Source organism: Hypanus sabinus, chromosome 3 (genome assembly GCF_030144855.1).
Source record: "Hypanus sabinus isolate sHypSab1 chromosome 3, sHypSab1.hap1, whole genome shotgun sequence".
Classification (NCBI taxonomy): Eukaryota; Metazoa; Chordata; class Chondrichthyes; order Myliobatiformes; family Dasyatidae; genus Hypanus; species Hypanus sabinus.
In genome coordinates, this window is record NC_082708.1 from 75,700,787 (window position 1) to 75,714,853 (window position 14,067).

The following is a 14,067-nucleotide window of genomic DNA, read 5'->3' on the forward strand; positions in this document are numbered from 1 at the left end:
TGGGAATAGCGGACAACAAAGGCACCGCTGCGAACTCCAGCTCCCGGAATGCAGCGCGACCCCCCCCCCCCCGTCGTCCGCGCTTGGCTGGCTGGCTGGCTGGCTGCATCTGGCCGTTCCCAGCCCAGGCTGCCTTCGGTCCGGCCGAGGGAGTGCGAGTGAAGCTGAGGTGAGGATCGAGTGGCAGCCAGCGAGTCGAGGGCTGGGAGGCGAGGGCGGGGGGCAGGACGTTTCTTCTCGGCCTCTTTGTGTGCCGCGCTTCGACGGTGTCTTCGAGGAACGCGCCCTGGCCTCGCTGCCGCCTCCGCCCGCAGTGGGGCTCGGTACGGGGTGCCTGCAGCAGAACAATGTAACGCCGCTTTTGTGAAGTGCCCGCCCAGGCGGACACTCGAGAGCCGCACTTCGTGCCGCAGCAGCAAACCATGGACAACTTTTAAAAAGCCCATGACGTGCATTCTCACCCGATTGAGGGGCAAATGTTGACGGGGGCTCTGCGGAGGTAGGGTGCAACAGGGAAAGTCTTTGTAAACACACACTTAATCAAAAACCTGCAGATGCTGGGAATCCAAAGCAACGCACGCTAAATGCTGAAGGAATTCCGCAGCTCGGGCAAAATCTATGGAAATGAATACAGTGGACGTTCCTGGTCGAATCTCTTCTTCAGAGCTAAGAAGGAAAAACGCCAGAATAAAAGGTGAGGGGAGGGGAATGAGGATAATCTAGAAGGTGAATGGGTGAAGCCAAGTGGGTAGAAAAGGACTGGAGAGGAAGGAATCTGATTAGAGAGGAAAATGGACCATAGGAGAAAGGGAAGGAGGGGTCCCAGGGGGAGGTGATTCGCAGGTGAGGAGGTTGGAGGCCAGAGTGGGGAATAGAGGCAGAGGGGGAACATTCTTTTACTGGAAGGAGAAATCAATGTTCATGCCATCACACTGGAGGCTACCCAGACATGAGGTGTTGCACTTCCATCCTGAGAGTGGCCTCATTGTGGCACAAGAAAAGGCCATGGACTGATGTGTCTGAGTGGGAATTGGAACTAAAATGGTTTGGCCACCTAGAAATTCTGCTTTTGACCAACTTCCGCCATCTCCAATAGGATCCCAGCAACTTTACCACTTCGCTTTCCACAGGGATTGTTCCCTCCGTGATTTCCTTCCCCAGTTGCATCTCCCCACGAATCTCAGTCCTGGCAGTTATCCCTGCAAGCGGCCAAAGGGGTACACCTGCCCATTCATTTCCTCCCTCAGAGCACCAAGCAGTCCTTCCAGGTGAGGGAACACTTCACCTGCAAATCTGTTAGGGTATTCTATTGTGTCCAGTACTCCTGATTGGTGAGACCTGCCTGTGTAAATTGGGGCCTGCTTGTTGAGCACCTCTGCTCCATCACCAAAAGCGGAATTTCACTTGTTAGCTTCCAACCTGACAGCATGAACATCAACTTCTCCTTCTGGTTTTAAAAAAGTCCCTCCCCCTTCTATTCCCTAGTCTGATCTCTTAGCTCTTCTCACCAGCCTATCACTTACCTCCTCCAGTGTCTCTCCTCCTTCCTGTTCTCCAATGGCTCACTCTCCTCTCAGATTCCTTCCTCTGCAGACCTTAACCTTTCCTATCCACCAGGCTTCAGCTATCACCCTTAACCTCCCCCCACTTTTTTTCTTCATGTTTTCCCCTTTCCTTTTCAGTTCTGAAGAGGGGTCTTAGCCCAAAACGTCGTCTTGTGCATTCATTTCCATAGATGCTGCCTGACCTGCTGAGTTCCTCGGCATTTTGTGTGGGAAGTCTGTAAAGCTTTTTTGAAACCTAATTCCAGTACAGAATTCATAAAGCCAGAATAAGTTCTCGTTTTGTGAAAGTTTTACTAAGTGAATTGGTTTTGTTGACTTGTTTTGCCCATCATTACAGTGGTTTTCTGATTAGTGCAATCACCGTTCACATTTTGACAACGGTTAAACTTCAGTTGCATGGAACTTCATAGTCACTTCACATAAGCATATCTCTGTTATATTTTGAGAAAGATTTTTTTCTAGGATATTTCCCCTAGGATGTATCCTTTTAAGATTGTGAATTTAAAGATCGTGCTTTTCCTCATGAGCCACGAATTGAAATAAATAATCCTTGCACTGTTTGATACAGAAAGGGGAAAATGGACAGCTGGATCTCTGGAGATTCACATGGTGCAGCTTACGTTCTTGCAAAAAAAAACCGTACAGATTAAATCTGGTCATGGAAAACTTAATTCCTATACTTTGGCAAAAATATTAGTATTATATGAAACAAACTATTTCAACAGGTTGATCACTTATTAAAAGAAAAGATTGATCTATAAAAATAAAACTTAATAGTAGCACAAAGTTTGTTAGTGCTTTATCTAATAGGGTGTGTATAAATTGATAAGAATATTGCTGTTTCATTTTCTGTAGCACTTGGTGCTATTTATTGGTTGTGATTTCTATTTTGCATTATTATTGATGCAGTCCTGCATAGATTTCAATGAAAGCTTATTAAGAGAAGTATTCAGTCAATCCTGTATCACAAAATAGTTAGTTGTACCATTGACTACCACAATACCTATTCTACAGAAATAAACTGAATGTTTTGGTACAGCTTATAGAAGTGTGGCAATAGCATTTTTACTCAGTTTATTCCACAGGCAAATAAACTATTATACTGGAAAAAAAACTTTATTTGGCAGTGTTTATATTTTCCACATCTGCATTAGGTATATTAAACTTGCAGGTGGGGTATGGCATTGTTTAATTCGCTGAGTTGATATAATTTTATTTTGGTATGTTGTAGGAAGTCTATAACTGAAGAGTAATTGCAAAGGGAAAACATAATACTATATGTAGTATCTAACAGAAATGCACAGCAGTTGCAATTGGAGTAGCCCAAGTGAATATCTCATAAACCTGTGACCTCTGCTACCAAGAAGGACAGTGACAACAGGTGCTTGGGGCCATTTGCCGGTTCCCTTCAAGTTGCACGCTATCCTGAATTGGAAATGCTACTCTTATTCATTGTTTTGGCTCTAAACCTTGGTGTTCCTAATTCAGCTTTATTGGGTATGTCTTATGCAGATAAAGTAATGAAAAATGTGTGGTATGCCACTAGCTTCTCAAGGCCAGTTTAGTATAGTTGAATAAATGTTGGTCTTGTTGGTACACCCCACTAAAATAAATAAAATTCTACCAAAACATTTTTTTTGTTTTCCTTTAACTCTTAAAAAAAATTTTGTACTACCATTACCCAGTCTTGGAAGAGTGGATTTTCCTTGGGTTAGGAAGACTTTAGATGAATCTCAAACTCACTATCAATCCTTTAGATTCTGGTTTCTAACCACATTTTCAGAATTAAATGCTATTTACATTCTTGGCATTCTATTTGGCCCAGTAAACCCTCAAGAATATTTACACCCATAATTTATAATAGCACTTTTACCTAAGCTGACTTTTCTCTAAAGCCTAATCCATGGTTCAGTTGTTTCTGGACTTGAATGTTTTGTTGCTTTCAAGGCAGCTTATTCTGCAATATCTTAAGTTTCAGCTGATTCCAAATTGTACTGCACATAGTTCTCCATCAATTAGTAATTGCTCATTACTTGTTCTAGATTGTCTCCAGTTCTCTGACACATGTAGATTAAATTTTCATATGCATTGGCTGTTAAGGTCCATTAATTTGGATACATCTGCAATCCACTTCTCCATATCCCTGTAACTTTGGCCAATAGAAATTTTCTTTTACAAAATTTGTGAGGGGAGAGTAAATAAATACAATTTTTATTGAATTAATTTGCATGTCATGATACAGCCACTGATAAACTGGCTTTGTGTTATAGAAAATACTGCTATGGACAGTTTATATCTTGCCCTGCTACCGCTCTGCCTCTCTTTCCCCGCCTCCCAACTCACCGGGGATATTTGTATTCTTAATCATGATCCTGTTTAAAACCCAGTTCAATTCACCTGATATCAATATTGTAACCATTTAAACTGATTATTTTCTGAAATGTATGGTCAATGTACTAAGAAGTGAAAAGTTGGAATAAAAATGAAAACCTGAATTATAACATTGTAAAGAAGTCTTTATGCTGAATTTGATCAAGTTTGGTCACGAGCTTTGTAGCAATTTGCTGCAAATATTTAGTTGAAACATGAAAAGTAACAATGCAGAGATTGGAACAAAAATAACTTGCGGTGTACACTGATGGATAAATTGGACAGCACCATCCCATTGGTCAGGTCATAGAGTGTGATGGAGTTGTATGGTATTACAACAGTTCCCTTCAGCTAAAATTCATTCATGCTGACTGTGATGCCTACCTACACTATCCACATCAGCCTTTGTTCCTCTACTTTCCTATCCAAGTTCCTGCCCAAAAGCCTTTTTCTGTCTCTGCTTCTTCCACTGGCAACACATTGCATATAAGCACCATTCTCTGTATGGAGAAAATCTTGACTCTATCTTTAAATTTCTCCCCTCTCACTTTAAACCCATGTCTCTAGTTTTAGTTTCTTCTATCCTAGGCAAAACACTGACTGACTATGCCTGCTATCATTTAAAAAAAACCTGTATAAGATCACCCCTCAACCTCCGGTAAGAATAACCTCAGTTTATCCATCTCTCATTAGTAAAGCTATCTGTTTTGGGAAGCTACCTGGTAAATCACTAATGCATTGTTTCCAAACTGACCACATCCTTACTATAAGAGTTCTGACCAGAACTGTACACACTAGTAATAACTTCAGTCTGACCAATGTTTTGTACTGCTGCAGTATGATATCCCAACACTTGCACTCAAGGCCCTGATTATGAAGATAAGGACTTGGTGTACTTTGTGTTACCAGTTTTTGGAACTACAAGCTTGCGCCCAAGGTCCCTTTATCCCTTGCACCCCAACATTCCTGAGGTTCATGCCATTTGCTGTATATATCCTGTCAGATTTTAATGTCCCAAATGCACTAACTTGCGCTTCTCTGGATTAAATTCCATATGCTACTGTTCAAATCAACCTCTGAACTAATCTTTGTCCTTCCATATCCTTTCACAATCTTGTTCACTTTTCATAACTCCATCAGTTTTTGTGTTAGCAAACCATTTTATCAGACCATAAATACAAGCATGTTTCAGATTCCAAGACCAGAATATTCTTTGAGGTGACTAGCCTAAAATTTCCCAGCTGTACTGTAATTAATGCTGTACAGATATAACACAACCCATTGTGTTGTGTGTGGGGATTAAATGTTTTGATCATGTTAATAAATAAGAATTGATCTGGTAATACCAAGGGAAATGGAACTGTGACTAAAGCATACAATTGTACCACTAAACCAGTCATTAGGAGATTGTGAAGTTAACGTTAGTTAGAGAACCACTGGTTACATTATCTTCATACATTAACATATCTCTTATATTCATGTCTGCACATTGCAAAGTGGACATCATTAGTGAGCTGTCTGATGGTACCATGTATATCAATTTGCTCTGTCACTTGTCTATCCATTCTGTCCAGGAGCAAATGTGCTCAGAGGGAAGCTCAAACAAATATACTCCCTGGATCCAGAAATATGCCAGGAAGAAAAGGCACATCTACTCCCCAAACTGCTTAATCCAAAGGATTGCAAGTATTTATATCACTGCTAACTTCACATCATTCTAAGGGCAAGTACCTTGCCTGTTTTATTAGTCAAATGCCATCATTGATACAAGCAAAATTAAAAACTAGCACCTTAAGTTCAAGGTCCAAGTCTGGGTAATGTGGTCTAAATACCTCTTGGCTTGTATCATGTAGCACAATTGCATCGAGCCAAAACAAACAAAGTTACATAGTCCCCCTCCGAGTCCTGATAAAGGTGACCTCAGCTTCTTGGACAAATGTCACTTGTGTCCATCCACTAACCAATATTTCAACTGTTCTGGTTTCTATGAACTGCATCTGCCTCTGGGGCATTTCTTGTCTTCATTTGCTGGTCTTCCTGCAACAGCCCCACCCGTGAGCTCCCATGCAGTGGCAAGTCTTTTGAAATAGAAGGCTTTATCATGCATCCTTTTATTCAATACCATTCATCCTGTGTGTGCACATAAGTTTAGTGTAGCTGTGGGAAATTTTAATTGTCCACTTGACTCTCATCTGAAGTTTCTGTTACTGTACCTGACTTGTAAGGCTTTGCCATTGTTATAATTGTAAATTTGGGCCCCATATTTAACTTCATGTGGCTGAGGATATTTAGGAATGTTGGTCAAGCCACACTTGAAATACACAGAAGGCTGTGATTAGGTTAGAGAGGGTGCAGAAAAAAATTGCAAGGATTTTGTCTGGATTAGAGTGCTTGAGTTATCGGGAAAAATTGGATAGTTTTGGAGCTGCTTTCCTTGGAGCAAATGAGGATGAAGGGTGATATGACAGAGGTATATAAAATTATGAGAGGTGTATATAGTGTGGATAACCAATGTCTCTTTCCCATGGTTGATGGTCTCTAAAGCTAGAGGGCATTGGTTTAAGGTGAAAGGAAGGAATTTTAGAGAGAATCTGAGGGTTAAATTTTTCAGAGCAGTTTGTAAGTGAAAATGAGCTGCTAGAAGAAAAAAGTAACAAGAGGCATCTGGATGGATACTTGAATGAATGAGGCATAAAGAAATAGGAAATTAAACCAGGTGTGGAATTGCCGTATTGGTAAGTATGAACATGTTAAGCTGAAAGGCTTTATTTCTATGCTATACAACTCCATCTCTATTTAGATTTGACAGCATTGAGTCCTGATAAAGGGTCTCAGTCTGAAACGTTGACTTCTCTTTTCCATAAATGCTGCCTGGCCTGCTGAGTTCCTCCAGCATTTTGTGTGTTGATAGAGCTGGATAAATTGTGTTTGTGGGTAATGTATAATCCTGAAAGTATTGTTAATTATCTGATTACTTAGTCGCCAATTTAATTTATGGATTTTTGACTCCTCCATAGCATTCCCAAAGAAAACAAGTTGCTTCCGAGGATGTTTCTGTGTTCAAATCTATTTTGTGTACTAGAAACTTGCTAAACATGAGTGGACTTAATCATAATGTTAAATATAGAGAGGCATTACTGGCAGCTCTGCTGCATCAAGTACTGGCACAAAGCCCTGCCCTATCTACTGTCGTGCTGTGAACTTATGAAACCGTTAAAGTGATTGTATTGTTGTATGGCTTAGTGTGTGCTGCTGAGGCAATATGCAGTGCTTGCCTCTGAAGGCTGATAAGCAGTGTGGTCTCACAACAATGTAATGTGGGCCTCAGGAATGCACCTTGACTGCTATGGTGACTACAGGCATTGGCAACATTGTTGGAGTGACCACAGTTAGGTTTGTTAATATGGAGAAAACCGTAGACTGCGGTAAGCTGCATGGCCAAACAAATGAGAGACAACCAATTGTATTCCATTCAACTGGAGATGGTGAGAGAAAATAGTAATTAACTGCAATATCCAACAATGACCTGAACTCAACACTCTTGGCAGCACGAAGCCCTGAATTCCACATCAGTGCTGCTCCACTTCCCCAGCTTTCCAACAGCAGCCTGCCTCGCAGCCATTCAACAGTTCCACATTGCTGCTGGAGTGTCTGTGGAGGGCAGGGGTTTGTGCCAAGTTCCTGCTACAGCAGAGCCTGAGCAGATACCTTGTTTTGTACAAGCAGTATGAGCTGTGAAGATTACTACTCTCAGGACTAAGAGACTAATACTGCATTCTGTGGTGTGCCAGGTGAGGGATCAGCATATAGATTTACAATGATCTCATTATTTTGTCAAATTTTTCACTATATTTGTGCAAATAAAATACTTTTAATAGTTATTCCACAAAACCAACTGAATGGGCTACTAAAGCCTACTTCATTATTCAATAAGTTCATAGTTGAGAATATATTCCTCAATTCAACTTGAATGTCCTCATCCTTTTAACCTTTAATTCCCTTAATGATTTGAATATTTATATGAGCTTTTTATATATTAATGGATTCAATCACCAATGCTGCTTGGGCTAAAGAATTCCAAAGGCTTGAACAACACTCCTAAATTCTGTGATTTTGCTCTGTCGTCCAAGAGTCTTCCATCAGAAGAAACATTCTTCCAGGATTTACCCTGTGAAGATCCCTAGATTGTTTACAGAAAATCATTGTACTGCATTTCTGGTTGAGCTATGTTTCCCTACCTTGAAGAGCAACTCGAGCTTCGAGCTGGGTAATCAAGCCACTGGATAAAAGGGAAATGTTTTTGCTTCTTTCTGTATTGCCACAGCTTTCTTTCAGTGCAGTGTCAAAAGGGAACACAAACATCAAGCTACATGAATGTGAATACTTTTTATTCCCTGTCCCCTTTATTTAAACTCTCGTAAAATGCTTAATTTGCTTTCGTATTCCTAAACAACTTCTGTGGTCATGTGAGAAAGGACCTTGGTTTGTCTGGTAGCTGGTGTTGAGAACTCAAGTTTAATATTTTCACCATCTGAGTAATAAAATAAACAATTGCATGTAGCAGTTTAAACTTAACAGGGTATCATATTCTATTAACAAATGTTTTTATGGTTCCTGTCAATACTCATTTTTTCTGAGGTTGGTGGAGTTGAGGGAAGGTGTCTGACAACTGCTCAACCAAGGAAAGCCACATGACGGAGAATGCAAACTTTGTTAAGTTTTTATGAAGATTGCTTGTATCCATTATGTGGGTTTCATATCTGTGTTTTACACCACCTATACAGCAGCAACGCTAGCATGTAAGCCTTTTACCCTTAATTGAACGGTTTCTTAATACTTTTGTGAAGTCAACACTCAAGAAAAATGTCAAAATGGGTATTTTTCAAAAACTATTCACATTGAAGTGGATGTGGAAGATTGTGACATAGGGCTTGGGAAAATTACCAGAAAGAGTTTGCTAATGTCACTTCTGGAGTAGCTATTTATATTTAATTTTTTAAATGGCCAAATATACTTAGCATGATGACCTCTACTAAAAAAAACAAGAGTTTAAAATGTGTATTTTCATCTGCATGTAATTAAATGCAAGAAAGCAAATTTTAAGATATTTTAAAATTGAAATATTTAAAATTTATTTTTTGTGATGTCTATTTAAAAGATTCACCTCATAATTTGTGTGTGTTGATTTAAACGTACTTTAGAAAAATGAAAAATAATTGCATATTCAAGTTTTAAGAATGTTTTAATTCTTAAGTGCATGTTACATCTTGATATGTTTTTTTTTAGAAACTTTACTCCTTAAGGGATGGATATTTACTATACATTGTATGCAACTTGATATGATGACAACTAAAGAAAATGGATTATTTCCAGACTGATGCTACACTATTGCAAAAACATCCTTCCTCCAGTTAGTGTAATGTTTCTCTACACGTGCCTTTACATGTAGCAGGATTTTGCTGAATTTACTATGGAATCTAAGGACTTTTCATGCTTCAGTAGAAAGACCTGTGAAGTTCAACGGGTGGCTGAGGATATTTCTGAAGCAAATAAAATAGAATGTTGTGAATTTGAAGCCCGGTGGCGAATCTGCAATAATAAGCTGAATAAGGAAACCACGATGATTCCTGAAACACACATTTCAGTTTTTCAGACTGAAGACACTATTTCTGACCAAATGTTAAACTTTTCTTTAAATGGAATAACATGTGAAGACAAATTTAACGGTGTAAAAGTTGACGAATTGGATACCACTGCCAATACTCAGTGTTTCTTCACAGAAAAATCTAATGGAGATGATACATTGCTGCCTTTTCCAAGCCAGAACTGGAGTTACTTTGAGTCCTTCATAAATGAAAATAAAGAAGAATTTTTAGATCTTTGCACAATAAATGATTTTTCAACTAACTTACTAAGTGAGGAAGGCAGTGACAGTTTTTTGTTTGATGAATCAGCATTAAATAGTGATGTCTGTTCACTGAAAATACGATATGAATCTTTTCAGGACAATATAAAAGATAAAACTAATGTTCATGCTCATCAAGATGATGCACAGCTCCAATTTTTTCCCAGCAACTGTTGTAATGGAATGAAAAAAGGGGAGGAAACTCTCCTAAAAAAAATTGCTTCTGCTCAAGAAGAGAAAAGGGAACATGACAATCCAGAACATCACACTTTATGTCAGTTAGAGAGTAAAAGCTGCCTTCTGTCTGGTGCTTTTATGGATGACTGGAAAGATGCTGAGAGTTCACTGGATTCAGTCTGTTCATCCTCAGTTCTCAGTGAAGATCAAGGAAAATGGAAGCTTTTGAAGAAAAGTGCAGATAGGTATTCAAATCAAACCAATTACACTTTGAGGGCTAAACGCCAGATACGGTACAATGATGATTATTTATATGACATTGATTCCCTAGACACCATAAAAACACTAGGGAAAATAGATCAAACTACAGATACTGCAAAGGAGGATGATGATGACTGGTGCCCAAGAAAAAGGAAGAAAACTGGCAAAAAAGAGCCGCCTGTAATTATAAAATACATTATTGTCAATCGGTTCAAAGGACACAAAAACATGCATGTAAAAATAAGTCGATTAGATTGTACTGAGCAACAGGTATTATTGACTGACGAAGTAGTAAAAAAATATAAAAAACTTTCACCACTTAAGGAATTTTGGTCTCCAGTTCCTAAATGTAATAAATATCATAACCAAGAAAAAAGTGATGGGAAATTAAAAATCTGCTCAGATGCTGGTACATCTTATATGTTTTTTGCTTCTAAAAATAAAAAACAACGAACACTTGCAAATGGCACGTCATCAGTTAAAATAGGGCACTCTTTGAATCATCAAAAAAATAGTGTAATTGAAACAGTTGACTCAAACACAGAAGTACCCAAGAATGTACAAAAGTATGATAAGTCTGTTTATGAATTTACAGATGAAATAGAATTAAAGCGTATCACTATTCGGACCATGAGTAAGCCTGGTTGGTTAAGAGACATGCAGCAGGAAGATTCACTACAAAAGTTAAAGAAACAAAACATACTTTCAAGGAAAAGGAGAACAACTGCTCAGGATGGTAAGGAAACTAGTGATAGAAATTACTTAGAGAAACCTGACGAAAACTCTCAAGTCCTAAATGCAGATGTGCAGAAAGTTCAAGGTGAGTGGAATTCTGCTTCTGATTCTTTTGGTAACTTCAATACCACCAATATGCATTCTTCAATAGTTGGTAATAAAATAGAAACTTCTAGGGAGTTACTTTCTCTAGATCCAGCCAGCAGTCCAGGCTGCCCTGTACTGTCTGTTCACAGTATACATTCTGCTCCAGAAATCCTTGGAGGATATTTCCGATCTCTGCTGGATGGCAATGATTTTGCTGTTAATGAAAATTTCCAAATTTCCCCACAGGATTCCAGTACTGGTCAGCAGTTCAATGAAGATGTAACAGAGAGTCCATTTTCTTCACGGCAAAGACAAATTAACATATCCACAAGATGCAGTAGTGATGAATCAAATAGCCTTAAGTTGGAAGTTGAACCAAACATCCATGAAGCTTGCAATTTAGAGACTATTCAAAGTGTACATCATCACAGAGTAATGGACAAAGAGTTATATTCCACAGGTGAAGTTAGCTCTGAAAATGACAAAACTAAGAATCAATTAAATATGAACAAAAGTGCAAATCAATGTGGCTTGAAGATGTACAGTTGTCAAAATGAAATAAATGCTAACTTCACTCAGAAAGTAAGTGAAGAAACAAAACAACTCTTTACTTCAAAAGACACCCTCTGTATTTTAGATATTTCAAGTTTTACCCCTGGAAAAGCAAAACCAACATGTAGCTCTGAATTTTCAAAAGGATGTACAGCAGAAATTCCCTCTAAGGTGATAAAATCTAATGCAAATTCTTTGCAACAGTGCAGCCAAAATCAATTTGCCAAGAAGGCTACATTTCTAAATGAATGTTCAGAACAATTTCAGATCCACAGTGAAGTATTTTCTACAACTGTCAAGAGTCAAAGTGAGCCCACATCTGTTTCATTCTTGTCACGCGCACAATCTTCTAATCAGTTACAAACTTTTGATCATGTGAGTTCAATTAAATATAAATATCCCAAAGTTAATGAAACTTCCAAAGTTAGTAAGGCAATAAATAGCTTTAAAAAAAGACATGGAAAATCAAATGAAAGGCAGTGGGACAGAAGAACTATTCAAAAGTACAAAAATCACAACAATGAGATCAAACACAGTAAAATAGAGAATATTGAGAAAGATAGTATCTTACCAGAAAGCTATAAAGGTTTAGAATATTTTTCAGATACATTATATGCAAATCAAAAAAAGCAGCCTAAAAGGGCATGTAAACCCACAAAAGGGTTTACTAATAAAGATTTAGAAATGTGTACAAAGCTTGTGAAGAAAGGTTTGATGAGTGCAAGAAACAAGCTCTCTATAAAGGAAGAAAAGCTGAATGCAAAAGCTAAATGCTGGATTGCTCCTGCAGAGTCTTATGAGTATGTATCCAGTAACATCCCTAGAGGAAGCAGACTATTGACTAGTGGTCAGAGAGAATTTGAGGAACCTGGTAATATTCTTTCTAACATAGTCTCTGGAATGGCAGCTGTTAAGCAATTTATGATGGCTTCAGTGAACCAATCTTAAATCAGGGAGAAGTTGTTCTTTCTGCTGTTAATCAGTATATGGAAGTGCAAAATATTCCAAATGGAAACCCAAATCAATTCAGATGTTGCATGTTGGTACAAAAGACTTAAAAAAAACAAACCACTGCGTGCTTCTGAATGTACCCTAGACAATGTGGGTTTTGTTAATTACCTTGCCAGTCATGTTGCAACTTGCTGAGTTCAAAGTATCTGCTTCTGACACACAAATAGCTGACTGCAGCTGTACAAGCAATGCACTTTGTGAATGAAGAGGGAAATTATATATCATTTGACAGTTTTATTATCTCCTCAAAATACTGGTGATATGTCTTGTTATACTTGGAGCCTTTACTCAGCAGATGTCCCTGTTAAATAAATTTTAGCATACCAGGTATTTTGAGACTGCCCACCAAAATGTTGAATATCTTTAGATGTGGTATGACAACTGCAAAATATTTCATGGTGCTATCTCTTTACGAAAAGTTTACTTTTTGTTACATTTAATAAAACAATCTAAGACTCTTTGAAAGCATATAAAATGGGATTTGCTTCCAACTTCTCCAATGCAAAAAATTTTTTGAATATTAAGTGTAAGTCTGGAATACATTTTGATGTATTTAGAATTCAATTTTTGTACTTTAAACTTTTGCAAATCTGCAGATTTTATATTTAGAATGCTCACATTAATAATCAAGCATCACTGCCTAGCTTTACTGTAAATGTAATCAATTACCCGGTTTAAATGTTTTATTATAAAATTATCCTTTTGTCAAATTTGCATCTTTGTGACTTTTAAGAATCAAGTCAAATATTTTATACTGTTAACCTGAGGTAAAACACTATTGTTTTATTAGATAAAACATTTTCACTAGATAAATTTTAGAAGATCTGAAATAAAAACTGAAAATATTTCACAGTGTGAAAGCATTGTGCAATATGATTTTGCTCTTCCACTGTAAATAACAAAGTAATCTATTTTGATTTATTTGAGAAATTTTTATTGTGGAGATTTGCTTAACATTGTGAATTGCAATCTATGTTAACCTCTTTTTTTTTTATTTCCCTTAAGAGCATGAAAGCTAAATTGATGTCTTAAGGAGAGTAGAATTAAAAATGGATTTGAAATGTTTTCATAGCTTGTGGATATGTATGTAGAAAAAAGAGATTGGAAGTTCAAATTGCTGGGTTGGAAAGGAAAAGGGGGCATGTTTAAAACCATCTCTTTGTAAAGTAGCACAGTAAACCAATCCATTGTGCTTCAGCTTCATAATATCACAATTTGTACTGTTTCATAATTTCATTTCAGGTTGATGGAAAAAAGGTATTTTGTATTTTATAATTTAAGTCATTGATTTTGTAGAATTTTTTAAATACATTATGATTTAAATATATCTTATAAGGAAGTAATTCATTCTTATCTGAATTCAGTGAAAGCAAAACTAAAGCAAATAACCCAGTTAGAGGTGTG

At 37.8% G+C, this 14,067-nt stretch overlaps 1 pseudogene; it reads left to right on the forward strand.

The window, feature by feature from the left end:
- Positions 1–558: 558 nt before the first annotated feature.
- LOC132391458 (neurite extension and migration factor-like) lies at positions 559–13,855 on the forward strand (annotated as a pseudogene).
- The last annotated feature ends 212 nt before the right edge of the window (positions 13,856–14,067 follow it).